This window comes from Scyliorhinus canicula, chromosome 6 (assembly GCF_902713615.1).
Source record: "Scyliorhinus canicula chromosome 6, sScyCan1.1, whole genome shotgun sequence".
Classification (NCBI taxonomy): domain Eukaryota; kingdom Metazoa; phylum Chordata; class Chondrichthyes; order Carcharhiniformes; family Scyliorhinidae; genus Scyliorhinus; species Scyliorhinus canicula.
Genome location: NC_052151.1, coordinates 209,559,330 through 209,574,202, shown reverse-complemented (window position 1 = coordinate 209,574,202; position 14,873 = coordinate 209,559,330).

Below are 14,873 nucleotides of genomic sequence, written 5' to 3'. Positions count from 1 at the left end.
GGAAGAATGTTCAAACTCCACACTAACAGTGACCCAGAGCCGGGATCGAACTTGGGAACTCAGCACCATGAAGCAGCAGGGCTAACCACTGCGCCACCGTGCTGCCCTCACCCGGACAGGATTGATAGTGTTATGGGCCATGGTTTAGAGAACCCCAAAGTGTATCATGGAGTTCACCTGACCCATAACTTTTAATAGATTGTGGTATGGGGAGCACACGGCCCACTCTACAGGTGTGGTACAGCAGAAATGGAGAAGTATTTTTTTAAAGCAAATCAATGTTTATTCTATGAACTCAAGTTGGCCTTTTTAAAACATACAGTGAACATCTTAGCAACCATTAATTCAAATACAACCCCCAAAGTATACAACACTAAGTAATCCTTTAAGCTTTCCTTTTAACATCCATAAGACTTAAAACACCTTTTACTAGAAGCACATTAGTTTTACATTCACCACTGAAAACATTTATAATTCTGAATTCACCAAATAATCAAGAGATAGTCTTTTCATGGCAGAGAGATCAACAGTACTCTGTCTGGCTTCAGCTCCAACACTGAATACAAAACTAAAACATTCCCTGCAGCAAATAACCTAAAACGAAAGTAAAAAGCTGACAGACAGCCCAGCTGCACCCACTGTCTGACATCATTGCAGTAATAAACACCCATTTCTTAAAGGTACTCTCACGACAGATATTGATATCCACACCCATTTATAAACACCCATTTCGTAAAGGTACTCTCACATGATACTTCCCCCCAAGAAAAAAAACCCATCAACTTCAAGATGGTTTCATATTTCACCTTTTCACTATCCTTTAAGAAACGCACACAGTAAATAAACTTTTTTGTTTAAAAAAAAATCAACACACGCAAACCAGTACAATAATATAGTCCATTTTTATTCTTCTTCCTCCAACTGAAATCCTTCCTGATTGACAGTCTCTTTGAACAAGAAGGTCTCTGCACGAACCGTCCATTTCTCAATGCCTCGGGATTTCTCTTTAAAGTCAGATACTTTAGTTCAATCTGATCACAGAGTCCCTTGTAATTCTCCAACACACGAGCATTGGTTATCACAGCTTTCAGGTAGTCAAATGCATGTTGAAACTCCACTGTCCATTGACATTTGTTACGCTTCTTGAGCAAGTCCTTCAGTGGAGCAACCACGCCACAAAAATCTTTCACCAATGTTCGAACAAATCCACTCATGCCAAGAAATCGCATTATTTCCCTTTGTCTCGAGTGTATCGAAAACCTCCTCAAGGAAAGTGAATTGGGCTTTTCCAAATTCACTTTTGGCTAGGTTTACCGTCAAACCCACCTCCTGAAGTTGATCAAATAACTCCATCAGATGTTTCAAATGTTCTTTCCATGCCTGGCTGAAAATTGCCAAATCGTCGATGTAGATCGCGCAATTGGGTAATCCTGAAACAACTTTGTTAATTAACTGTTGAAATGTGGCTGGTGCGTTTTTCATGCCAAATGGCATAACTTTGAATTGGTATATACCATCTGGAGTCACAAAAGCTGAAATCTCCTTCGCCCTTTCGGATAAAGGTAGCTACCAGTAACCTTTAAGTGAATCCAGTTTGGAAATACAAGCTGATTGTCCCACGTTCTCAATGCAATCCTCCAAACGTGGGATAGGATAAGAGTCCATTCTTGTAACTGCATTAACCTTTCTATAGTCCACACACAACCGTTGGGTGCCGTCTAGTTTAGGTAACATCACTATGGGTGAGCTCCATTGGCTGCAAACCCACTACAATTATGCCATTTTTAAGCATCTCTCAATCTCTTTGTTAACCTGTGCCAATTTTAAAGGGTTAAGTCTGTATGGATGTTGTTTAATTGGAACAGCATTTCCCACATCTACACCCTGTACAGCCATTTTAGTACTTCCCAATTTATCTCGACAAACCTGCCCACGTGATATCAATAACTCTTTCAGGTCAGTCCGTTTTTCCATCTTAGCAACCATTAATTCAAATACAACCCCCAAAGAGTACAACAGTAAGTAATCCTTTAAGCTTTCCTTTTAACATCCATAAGACTTAAAACACCTTTTACCAGAAACACATTAGGTTTACATTCACCACTGAAAACATTTATAATTCTGAATTCACGAAATGACCAAGAGGTAGTCTTTTCATGGCAGAGTGATCAACAGGACGCCTGCTCTGTCTGGCTTCGGCTCCAACACTGAAAGCAAAATTAAAACACCCCTGCAGCAAACAGCCTAAAACGAAAGTAAAAATCTGACTGTCAGCCCAGCTCCACCCCCCTCTCTGACATCACTGCAGTAGTAAACACCCATTTCGTAAAGGTACTCTCACTGCAGATATTTATATTCACACCCCTTTATAAACACCCATTTCTTAAAGGTATGCTCTCATGACAGCACGGTAGCATTGTGGATAGCATAATTGCTTCACAGCTCCAGGGTCCCAGGTTCGATTCCGGCTTGGGTCACTGTCTGTGCAGAGTCTGCACATTCTCCCCGTGTGTGCGTGGGTTTCCTCCGGGTGCTCCGGTTTCCTCCCACAGTCCAAAGATGTGCAGGTTAGGTGGATTGGCCATGATAAATTGCCCTTCGTGTCCAAAATTGCCCTTAGTGTTAGGTGGGGTTACTGGGTTATGAGGATAGGGTGGAGATGTTGACCTTGGGTAGGGTGCTTTTTCCAAAAGCCGGTGCAGTCTCGATGGGCCGAATGGCCTCCTTCTGCATTGTAAATTCTATGATAATGAAAATCGTGTATCTCAGGAATGACCCTCTAACCCATACAGGACTGATAGGTTGTCTCAGGAATGGCCAGCTAACTCAGACAGGGTCTCAGGAATAACCTAATCCAGACAAGTTAGCGATGGGGACACGGGAAGGGCTCCAGCGATTAGGACGAATTTACAATCTCCACCAGCTGGATGGAGTTCATGTTTTGCTAATATAGATTCCTAAAAGGGAAATGAACAGTTGTCTACAGAGGTTAAAGAAGCACGTGGGAATGTCGAACAAGAGCTAGGAGAAGGACGGAATGTAATAACAATGGTTGTTAATATGCAATCCAACAAAAACTGATTGGTCAAAGGTTACTGCTTGTATTCAGAAGAAGATGGAGGAGGTATCAGATTATGATGAAAGATTTTGGAAAGAATGGAGAAAACACTCCGGAATGGAATTGCCAAAGGCTCAAGAGACTTGAGATCCAAGAACTATTGAAATGAAATGAAATGAAAATCGCTTATTGTCACAAGTAGGCTTCAAATAAAGTTACTGTGAAAAGCCCCTAGTCAGCACATTCCGACGCCTGTTCGGGGAGGCTGATTGGTCACGCTAAATTGCCCTTAATTGGAAAATAATGAATTGGGTACTAAATTTATTTTAAAAGAATGGCGGCAGAGAGAAAAAAGTAAAATATAGGCCAATAAACCTGACATCAGTAGTGGGGAAAGTTCTTGAAACCATTATCACAAACTTTATATTGGCACAAATAGAAAGCAGTGGCAGGATCAGAGCAAGCATGGATTTATAAAGGGGAAATCATGCTTGAAAAATCTCTTGGAATTCTTTAAAGATGTAACTAGTATTGTTGATAAGGGGGGTGCCAATCTATGTGGTATATTGGGACTTTCAGAGGGTTTTTGACAAGTCCCACACAAGAGATTATTGTGCAAGATTAAAGCTCATTGGATAAGGGGCAGTGTATTGAGGTGGATAGAAAACTGGTTGGTAGAGAGGAATGGGGCTGGTTTAGCACACTGGGCTCAAGAGCTTGCTTTGAAAGCAGACCAAGGCAAGCCAACAGCACGGTTCAATTCCATACCAGCCTCCCCGAACAGGCGCCGGAATGTGGCGACTAGGGGTTTTTCACAGTAGCTTCATTTGAAGCCTACTTGTGACAATAAACGATTTTCATTTTTTCATTTCAGTCGAAGAGTAGGGATTAATGGGTACTTTTCAAATTGGCAGGCAGTAACTAGTGGGGTACCACAGGGATCGGTGCTGGGACCCCAGCTATTCACAATATATATTAATAATTTGGATGAGGGAACAAGATGTAACATCTCAAAGTTTGCAGATGATACCAAATTAGGTGGGAGGGTGAATTGTGACGAGGATGCAGGGACCCTACAGCAAGGTCTGGACAGTTTGGGTGAGTGGGCAAATCAATGGCAGATGCAGTAGAATTTGGATACGTGTGAGGTTATTCACTTTGGAAGCAAAAATGGGAAGGCAGATTGTTACCTGAACGGTAGTAAATTGGGAGAGGGGACTGTGCAGCGGGACCTGGGTGTCCTTGTGCACCAGTCGCTGAAGGTAAGCATGCAGGTGCAGCAGGCGGTAAAACAGGCTAATGGTATGTTGGCCTTCATTGCGAGAGGTTTCGAGTAAAGAAGGAGGGATGTGTTGCTGCAATTATACAGGCCATGGTGAGGCCATCCCTGGAGTATTGTGTGCAGTTTTGGTCTCCTTCTCTGAGGAAGGATGTTCTTACTCTCGAACGAGTGCAGCGAAGGTTTACCAGACTGATTCCAGGGATGGCGGACTGTCGAGGATAGATTGACTAGATTGGAATTGTTCTCGCTGGAGTTCAGAAAAATGAGGAAGGATCTCATAGAGACTTATAAAATTCTGACAGGACTAGACAGGGTAGGTGGAGGGAATATGTTACCAATGATGGGTGTGTCCTCGCCAGGGGTCACAGTCTGAGGATTCAGGGTAAACCATTTTGGACAGAGATAAGGAGACATTTCTTCACACAAAGAATGGTGAGCCTGTGGAATTTATTACCACAGGAAGTAGTTGATGCTGAAACATTGAATATATTCAAGAGGCGGCTGGATATAGCACTTGGGGAGAATGGGATCAAAGGCTGTGGGGGGAAAGCAGGATTAGGCTATTGAGTTGGATGATCAGCCATGATCGTGGTGAATGGCAGAGCAGGCTTGAAGGGCCAAAAGGCCTCCTGGCTCCTATCTTCTATGTATCTATGTATCAAAATATTCATAGATCATGTATTCAAATTGATCGAGATGTGGCCTTTCATTCAGAGCCACAGTGGGGGAACACCGGACATGCGGCCCCTCACTGTGGCAGAACAGCAGGTCCTGGACCTGGTCAGTGGACCCGGAGACAGGGGAGGTCGGCATCAGGTAACCAAGTGAGACCCCAACTGAGTTGTGGTACCCCCCCCCCCCCCCCCCGCCTCATACAAACAGCCCCTCACCACCAGCCCCACCACACCCTACAGCCCCCCCTACCTCCAGCACCCACCACCCCCACTCGCTATCCAATCATGTGCCTTGTATTGTGTGCTGCAGGATCACCTGGTGATGCGCCGGGCCCCTCTGATGCTCCACAATCCCAATCCTAACCCGATAGGAATGTAGAGGTTACAGACAGTGACGGGAGCTCTCGCACCGCCGGCCAGGATCCCCTGGAACCCATGTCCGAGGATGGCACAAATTTCCCGTCACAGCTTCTCTCACACCCTCCACCATCCTGGAGACACTCGCCACGGTTGGGCACCATGGTGAAGAGGCTCCCGGGACAATGTCTGGTGCTCTGCTCACACAGGCAGTGGTACATCAGGTGGAGGTCGGAACCCCCAAGGGGGCGGAGGGTTGGAGGGCGGCTCAAGCACAGGGACTAGCTGCGATCAGACCGGTGTTGGGCTTCTGGGAAGGGCGGTCCCATCAATGGCGGAGATGCAGTCCCTGAGCTAGACACTACATGGGGGGGGGGGGGGGGGGGGTGGCAACGACCATCCAGCGCCTGCAGGTGCAGTTGGAGGAGTCCACCCGTGTGCAGGAGCTGGTGCCGGCCAGACCAACACCGAGCGGAAGGCGCCCGTGGTGGAGACCTTGGGGGTGATGTTATTGGCCGTACACCTTGATGTGGCGGGCCTGGGGCAGGCTGTGTGGGCCCAGGCAGATGACAGGGCTGCCCCCTCATAGACATCGATGTACCAGAGCCATGTGGACATTGCAACGGCGCACCAGAGCATGACCCAGTCAAGGCGGATCATGGCTGAGGGCATCGGCGGCAATTCCCAGGCCGTAGCCGCAATGAGCCTGCTACAGAGCAAGGTGATGCAGTCACTGGCTGAGATGGCACACACCCATATGGAGGTGGCGCAGTTACTGGCTGAGGTGGCACAGACCCAGAACATTGAGGGCCTGGTCAGGACGGCAGCGTCACGTGGTGGGGAAGCCTCTGGGGTAATCTCCAGATGCACCCCAGTCCCAAGGAGTAGCCGGGGGGGCAAACAGGGACCCCGAGGGAGGAGGAGGCGATGGGGTCCGTACCGGTGGTAACCGCAGTGGTGTGGAGATGATGGAACTCACAGTGCCTCGGACTCTCCCCTCTTACCCCTGGCGCATCTGGTGGGCAGTGGGCACAACAGGCTGCCTCCGTCCCCCGCCACCTGGGACACCCGAGCAGGAGCCGGGCCCATCCAGGCCCAGTCACCCAAGAAGACAGCCGCCAAAGGGCAGGAATCAGAGTAGGTCACCTCCACTCCCGATGTATCGTCTGGAGATCCACCTAAATGTAGCGTTAGGACCGTAAGGCCAGAAAGATAGACACAGTTAGATTGGCAGGGGTGCAGGGTACTGTATAGAGTGAGGGACTCGGGTGCAAATCTGTTCCAGCAATGTTCCAACCTGCCACAGTGCTCTGTCAGAGGGTGTAGGGGATGGGCTGGGCTGGGTTGGCTGCAGAGGTGTCGCTGGGGGTGGGGGGCATGGGGGCATGGGCGAGCATTGGGGTGGGCGTGGCCCAGGGACCCCTGTTCACCAGCGATCTCCACTCCGGTGCCCCAGCCCATCCCTCCCCAGCCGGTGTTGCCTAGGACAGTGTGATGGAATGGCCAGCTCGCACCCAGGGACCTCCCAGGCGGATGGGGCAGTGAGATAGAATGGGCAGCTCGCTCGCAGGGACCTCCCAGGTGGATGGGGGCAGTGTGATAGAACGGCCAGCTCGCACCCAGGGACCTCCCAGGCGGATGGGGCAGTGAGATAGAATGGGCAGCTCGCTCGCAGGGACCTCCCAGGTGGATGGGGATAGTGTGATAGAATGGGCCAGCTCACACCCAGGGACCTCCCAGGTGGATGGGGACAGTGTGATAGAATGGGCAGCTTGCTCGCAAGGACCTCCCAGGTGGATGGGGATAGTGTGATAGAATGGGCCAGCTCACACCCAGGGACCTCCCAGGTGGATGGGGACAGTGTGATAGAATGGCCAGCTCGCATGCAGGGATCTCTCAGGTGGATGGGGACAGTGTGACAGAATGGCCAGCTCGCATGCAGGGATCTCCCAGGTGGATGGGGACAGTGTGATAGAATGGGGAGCTCGCTCGCAGGGACCTCCCAGGCGGATGGGGATAGTGTGATAGAATGGGCCAGCTCACACCCAGGGACCTCCCAGGTGGATGGGGACAGTGTGATAGAATGGGCAGCTCGCTCACAGTGATCTCCCAGGTGGATGGGGACAGTGTGATAGAATGGGCAGCTCGCTCACAGTGATCTCCCAGGCGGATGGGGGCAGTGTGATAGAATGGGCAGCTCGCAAGCAGGGACCTCCCAGGCGGATGTGGGCAGTGTGATAGAATGGGCAGCTCGCACCCAGGGATCTCCCAGGTGGATGGGGACAGTGTGATGGAATGGGCAGCTCGCTGCTGGGACCTCCCAGGTGGATGAGGATAGTGTGATAGAATGGGCAGCTCGCTCGCAGTGACCTCCCAGGTGGATGAGGATAGTGTGATAGAATGGGCAGCTCGCTCGCAGGGACCTCCCAGGTGGATGGGGACAGTGTGATAGAATGGCCAGCTCGCATGCAGGGATCTCTCAGGTGGATGGGGACAGTGTGACAGAATGGCCAGCTCGCATGCAGGGATCTCCCAGGTGGATGGGGACAGTGTGATAGAATGGCCAGCTCGCACCCAGGGATCTCCCAGGTAGATGGGGACAGTGTGACAGAATGGGCAGCTCGCACCCAGGGATCTCCCAGGTGGATGGGGACAGTGTGATAGAATGGGCAGCTCGCACCCAGGGATCTCCCAGGTGGATGGGGACAGTGTGATAGAATGGGCAGCTCGCACGCTGGGACCTCCCAGGTGGATGGGGACAGTGTGACAGAATGGGCAGCTCGCATGCTGGGACCTCCCAGGTGGATGGGGACAGTGTGACAGAATGGCCAGCTCGCATGCAGGGATCTCCCAGGTGGATGGGGACAGTGTGATAGAATGGGCAGCTCGCAACCAGGGATCTCCCAGGTGGATGGGGACAGTGTGATAGAATGGCCAGCTCGCATGCAGGGATCTCCCAGGTGGATGGTGACAGTGTGACAGAATGGCCAGCTCGCAACCAGGGATCTCTCAGGTGGATGGGGACTGTGTGATAGAATGGGCAGCTCGGACGCAGGGACCTCCCAGTTGGATGGGGACAGTGTGATAGAATGGGCAGCTCGCATGCAGGGACCTCCCAGGTGGATGGTGGAAAGTTTAGCCGTGGGCAGGAGTCAGACATTGTTGTACAATGTGGAGCAGTAGAGCTCATCAGAGAGCGTGGTGTCATCATCCTCAATTCCATGGACCAGACTTACTGTTGCTGCCAATCCAGGGCCCATCCAGGCAGGTAGGAATCACGGAAGGGGTTTGGGAATGGGGGCATGGAGGGTGTCCATGGGTGGAAGCTGTCGGCCAGATTGGGGGGGTGGTTTGTGGTGGTATGGGATGTCCTGGTCATTGTCCAGGTCCCCTAGTCGGAGAACATGGAGGTGATCAGTGCATCCCGTGTCCTCCGGCCCAGGCTCACAAGTTGTGAGGCCTCCTGTGCCGGCCCGCGACCTATGTCCTGCCCATCCTCCCCCTCACCCGCATCATCCTCATCAGAGGAGGCCTGCCCTTCCTCCTCCTCCTCCAGTCTGTCACCCCTCTGCTGTGCAATGTTGCGGAGGATGCAACATGCCACCATGATGTGGGAAACTCCAGCGCTATACTGAAGGCCCCTTCAGAGTGGTCAAGACACCTGAACCACATCTTCAGGATGGCGAAGCCCCGCTCGACCACGCCCCTGATCGCTGTATGGACGTCATTGTGTTGGATCTCACGATGGGTCAGTGGCCTCCGGATTGGCGTCATTAACCGTGACCACAGCGGATACTGGCGTGTGGGGAGGGGAGGGGGTGATACTGGGGGGTGGGGAGAGGGGGGTGATGCTGGGGTGTCGGGGGTGGGGAGGGGGGTGATACTGGGGTGTGGGGGGAGGGGGTGATACTGGGGTGTGTGGGGGAGTGGGTGATACTGGGGGGTGGGGGAGGGGGTGATACTGGGGTGTGGGGGGGAGGGGGTGATACTGGGGTGTGGGGGGAGGGGGTGATACTGGGGTGTGGGGGGAGGGGGTGATACTTGGGTGGGGGGGTGGGGTGATACTGGGGGGAGGAGGTGATACTGGGGTGTGGGGGAGGGGGTGATACTGGGGGTGCGGGTGAGGGGGTGATACTGGGGTGCGGGGGAGGGGGTGATACTGGGGTATGGGGGAGGGGGTGATACTGGGGGGTGCGGGTGAGGGGGTGAAACCTTGGTGAGGGGGAGCGGGGGTGATACTTGGGGGGGAGGGGTGATACTGGGGTGTGGGGGGAGGGTGCGATACTGGGGTGTGGTGGGGATGGGGTGATACTGGGGTGTGGGGGACGGGGTGATACTAGGGTATGGTGGGGGAGGGGGTGATACTGGGGTGTGGGGGATGGGGTGATACTGGGGTGTGGGTGAGGGGGTGATGCTGGGGTGAGGGGGTGGCGAACCCATCCAGCCGGTTTCAGTCAGCACTGCCAGGGGCGGTGCTGTGTGTTCATTAGCAGGAAGATGGCTGCCTAGCCTGGTCACAGGGACGGCAGTGGGGGATACACTGTCCCCGCGGCTCTTCCTCTGTGGAACTCACTCTGCTCCCCCCGCGCCTGGTAATCATCCTCCCCCCTCACCCTCAGCCAGCCCTCCCAATGCCCCCCGTCCTGCCAGTGCCCCCCGTCCTGCCAGTGCCCCCCGTCCTGCCAGTGCCCCCGTCCTGCCAGTGCCCCCGTCCTGCCAGTGCCCCCGTCCTGCCAGTGCCCCCGTCCTGCCAGTGCCCCTCGTCCTGCCAGTGCCCCCGTCCTGCCAGTGCCCCCCGTCCTGCCAGTGTCCCCGTCCTGCCAGTGTCCCCCGTCCTGCCAGTGCCCCCCGTCCTGCCAGTGCCCCCGTCCTGCCAGTGCCCCCCGTCCTGCCACTGCCCCCGTCCTGCCAGTGCCCCCCGTCCTGCCAGTGCCCCCCGTCCTGCCAGTGCCCCCCGTCCTGCCAGTGCTCCCCGTCCTGCCAGTGGCCCTCGTCTTGCCAGTGCCCCCCGTCCTGCCAGTGCCCCCCGTCCTGCCAGTGCCCCCCGTCCTGCCAGTGCTCCCCGTCCTGCCAGTGCTCCCCGTCCTGCCAGTGGCCCTCGTCCTGCCAGTGCCCCCGTCCTGCCAGTGCCCCCCGTCCTGCCAGTGCCCCCGTCCTGCCAGTGCCCCCGTCCTGCCAGTGCCCCCGTCCTGCCAGTGACCCCTGTCCTGCCAGTGTCCCCCCCATCTTGCCAGTTTCCCCCCCGTCTTGCCAGTGTCCCCCCCGTCTTGCCAGTGTCCCCCCCGTCTTGCCAGTGTCCCCCCAGTCCTGCCAGTGTCCCCAGTCCTGCCAGTGCCCCCCAGTCCTGCCAGTGCCCCCCAGTCCTGCCAGTGCCCCCCAGTCCTGCCAGTGCCCCCAGTCCTGCCAGTGCCCCCAGTCCTGCCAGTGCCCCCAGTCCTGCCAGTGCCCCCAGTCCTGCCATTGCCCCAAGTCCTGCCAGTGCCCCCAGTCCTGCCAGTGCCCCCAGCCCTGCCAGTGCCCCCAGCCCTGCCAGTGCCCCCAGTCCTGCCAGTGCCCCCCAGTCCTGCCAGTGCCCCCCAGTCCTGCCAGTGCCCCCCAGTCCTGCCAGTGCCCCCCAGTCCTGCCAGTGCCCCCCCAGTCCTGCCAGTGCCCCCCCCCCCCCCCAGTCCTGCCAGTGCCCCCCCAGTCCTGCCAGAGTCTCTACAGGTCTCACCACTTTTCAGTCTGAAAGCGGAGTCTCTGATTGGCTGCGTCGGCTGTCAGTCTGAAAGCGGAGTCTCTGATTGGGTGCGGCGGCTGTCAGTCCAACAGCTGAATCTCTGATTGGCTGCAGTGGCTTTCAGTCAGAGGCTGGTGCGCCTGATTGGTTGAGAGGCTGTCAGTCTGTTTTATTTACTCATCAGTTTAATAATCGATGTAACCGGATATTTCACCAGGATCGTGATCTGCTCCCTGAACCTGGACTGAGTCACCACATAAATAAACGTGTTGGTGCAGCAATTTAAATCTAGCAGCATCCATCCGACTTGTTGTAAATTATATTGAGGTTCAGTGAGGTAATATATTCCTCTCACATCCAAATAGAAAAAATTTATAACATACACAGTCCATAGGAGAATGAAAGTTCCCGAGATGCTGAAGAGTAAAATCATTGACTTCCTTCTGCTCTCCATCTCTGGGTCTGTGCGATTGCCTCCTTGACTCTGAGCCCTCAGTGCCTTCCGGACTTGACTGGTGAGTAAAATGTGTCTGACTGTCAGAGCGTTGATCAACAGGATTGAGCAGAACGGGATCAATGGGTTTAAAACCCGATCAAACCAGTCATATATAACCCATCCGGGCTCTCTCAGACAGCCCCATTGGACATTGTCGATTATCTCTATAGGTCCATATTTAAAGTACCAGGGGATGTTTTTGACACAGAGCAGGAGGCCGGTTGTTGACAGAACCACAGTTGCAGTTTTGCCAGTGCAGTATTTAGTTTTCAGTTTCTGGCAGCGAATGGCCACAAATCTATCAAAGGAGAAAGTGAGGGTGAACCAGACAGAACAGTCCGCGGCTGCAGACACCAGTACAAGGTTAACTCTACACACACTGGTGAGGTATAGGAAATTCCGGGTGAAATAATAATAATTGATCCAGTTCAGTATGGGATTAACGATAATAAACACCAGATCTGACGTTGCCATGGCCACCAGGTAGCGAGTGGTGCACGTAGAGAGGCCACACTTTCCCCGACGCAGAATCACAATTCCAAGTAAACTAACTGTCAGAGAGAGAAGGGAGAAGAGCTTGTAAATTACTGATTAAACATTCTCTGTGTCTAAACCGGGACAAGATTTCAGCATCAATAAAATGGGCAGTGGGTGGTTGAGGGTGTTGGTAGACGAGTGGGAACAGAGATTAACATTGCAGAGAGGGAAGTAGCAACTGTAACCCAAGTGTTTAAGATGTGGGAAGGGAAAAGTGTGAATTGCAGGGCGTCAGTTTGATGGCAGTGGTAGGAAAATGTTCAGAAACCTTTGGGAGAGGTTACATTTCTCATTTAGTCTGATTTACAGGATTACCTCAGAGCGACCAGGATTCCCAAACCAGATACAAACAGACCAGAGATTGTCATCCCTCTTCACTCTCAATTATTGTACCACACCCCAGAGTGGTCCGTTCCCTGGACTGGATACCTGATGGATACCACTCCTGGATTATTGGAATCCTCCACGATGAATGGGAAAAAATGAAACAATCGCAGGACCTTCCCAATTCATAATCATAGGAGTGGGAGAGGGATGGAAATTGGAAGCAAAATCGAGTCATGTTTCCAAGTCCAGACAGAAACATGAAGTATCACCAATACAGTCATCGTTGGAACAGAAATTGAGTTGCGGAAGGGGCCGGAGTAGAACAGAAACAGGGAGTATTCACATAACCCACAAAATGACAGGTATTGCGGGGCCCAGGAGGGTGAGGGTTAGGGTTAGGCTACACATCTTATTTGCAAGAAGTGAAACACGTTAAAGGAGAAATGATTAAGTGACAGAATGGCGGAGGAAGGTGGTGGTGGTCACGGATTGTCCGGGCCTCCGATCAAGGAAGAAGCTGAGAGCCCTCAGACCCTCCTCCTGGGGGGCGGAGGTGTAGAGGCATTGGACATCCACAGTAAAGATTAGGCGGTTAGGGCCAGGGAAATGGAGCTTGTTTATATTTGCTAGAGTGGTTGGGGAGAGCATAAACTGGGTGGAGAAACCAAGGGCAAAATTTAAACAGGGCAAAAGAGAAAAATATTGGGAGCAAGACAAACAATGTGAAAAATACAAATTTAAAAGCTCTGTGCCTTAAATGCACGGAGCATTGGTGGATGAATTAATCGCACAGATATATATATATCTGTAGTTCTGTAAATATATATATCTGTAGATATAATTGGGATTACGGAGACATGGCTGCAAGGTTACCAGGGATGGGAACTGAATGTCCCCGGGTTTTCAGTATTTAGGAAGGACAAACATGAACGAAAAGGTGGTAGCGTGGCACTGCTGGGTAAAGAAGATATTAACTCAGTAGTGAGAAAGGATATTAGCTCTTACAATGTGGAGTTTGTATGGGTAGAGTTGAGAAATACCAAGGGGAAAAAAAACATAAGTCGGTGTCTTATATAGACCCCCAAACTGCAGCGGTGGTTTGGGAATGGCATTAAACATAAAATTAGAGATGCATATAATCAGGGAATATGGGTGATTTTAATCTGCACATTGATTGGGCAAATCAAATTAGCCACAATGCCGTAGAGGAGGAATTCCAGGAGTGTATACGGGATGGTTTTCTTGACCAATATGTGGAGGAACCAACGAGAGAGCAGGCCATCTTAGACTGGGTACTGTGTAATGAGATGGGAATCATTGCCAATCTAGCTGTGCGAGATCCCTTGGGGATGAGCAACCATAACATAATAGAATTTGTTATCAGGATGAAGAGTGAAATACTTGATTCGGAGTCTAGGGTGATGAATCTTAATAAAGGGAACTATGAAGATATATATTTTTTTATAAATTTAGAGTGCCGAATTCATTTTTTCCAATTCATGGGCAATTTAACATGGTCAATCCACCTACCCTGCACACCTTTTTTTGGGTTGTGGGGTGAAACAGGGGAGAACGTGCAAACTATAGACGGATAATGACCCAGAGCCGTGATCGAACTTGGGACCTCGGCGCCGGACCTGAGGCTGCAGAGCTAACCCACTGCGCCATTGTGTTGCCCAAGGACAAAAATATGAGGCGTGAGTTGGCATTGATAGATTGGGGAGAGTTACCTGAAGGGGTGACAGTGGATAGGCAATGGTAAACATTCAAGGAACACATGGAGGAACTACAGCAACTATTCATTCCTGTCTGGCACAAAATCAAAATGGGTAAGAGGGCCAATACATGACTTACAAAGGAAATTAGAAATAGTATCTGATCCAAGGAAGAAGCATACAGATTGGCCAAGAAAAATAATAGTCTAAGGATTGGGAGAAGTTTACAATTCAGCAAAGAAGGATGAAGGGATTGATTAACAAGGGGAAAGTACAGTACGAAAGAAAGCTTGCAGGGAACATAAAGACTGACACTAAGAGTTTCTATAGATATGTGAAGAGAAAAAGATTGGTAAAGACAAATATATGCCCATTGCAGACAGAAACGGGGAATGCATAATAAGGGACAAAGGAATGGCTGAGCAATTGAATACATACTTTGGTTCTGTCTTCACATAAGAGGACACAAATTAGATACCAGAAATGTTGGAGAATGAAAGGTTTAGTGAGAGGGAGAGCAGTATTAGTAGAGAAATGGTGCTGGGAAAATTGATGGAATTGAAGGCGGATAAATCCCCAAAACCTGAGAATCTGCTTTCCAGAGTGCTTACGGAGATGGCTCTGTAAATAGTGGATGTATTGGTAGTCACCTTCCGGGATTCTATCGACTCTGAAACTGTCCCTGCAGATTGGAGGGTAGCTCACGTC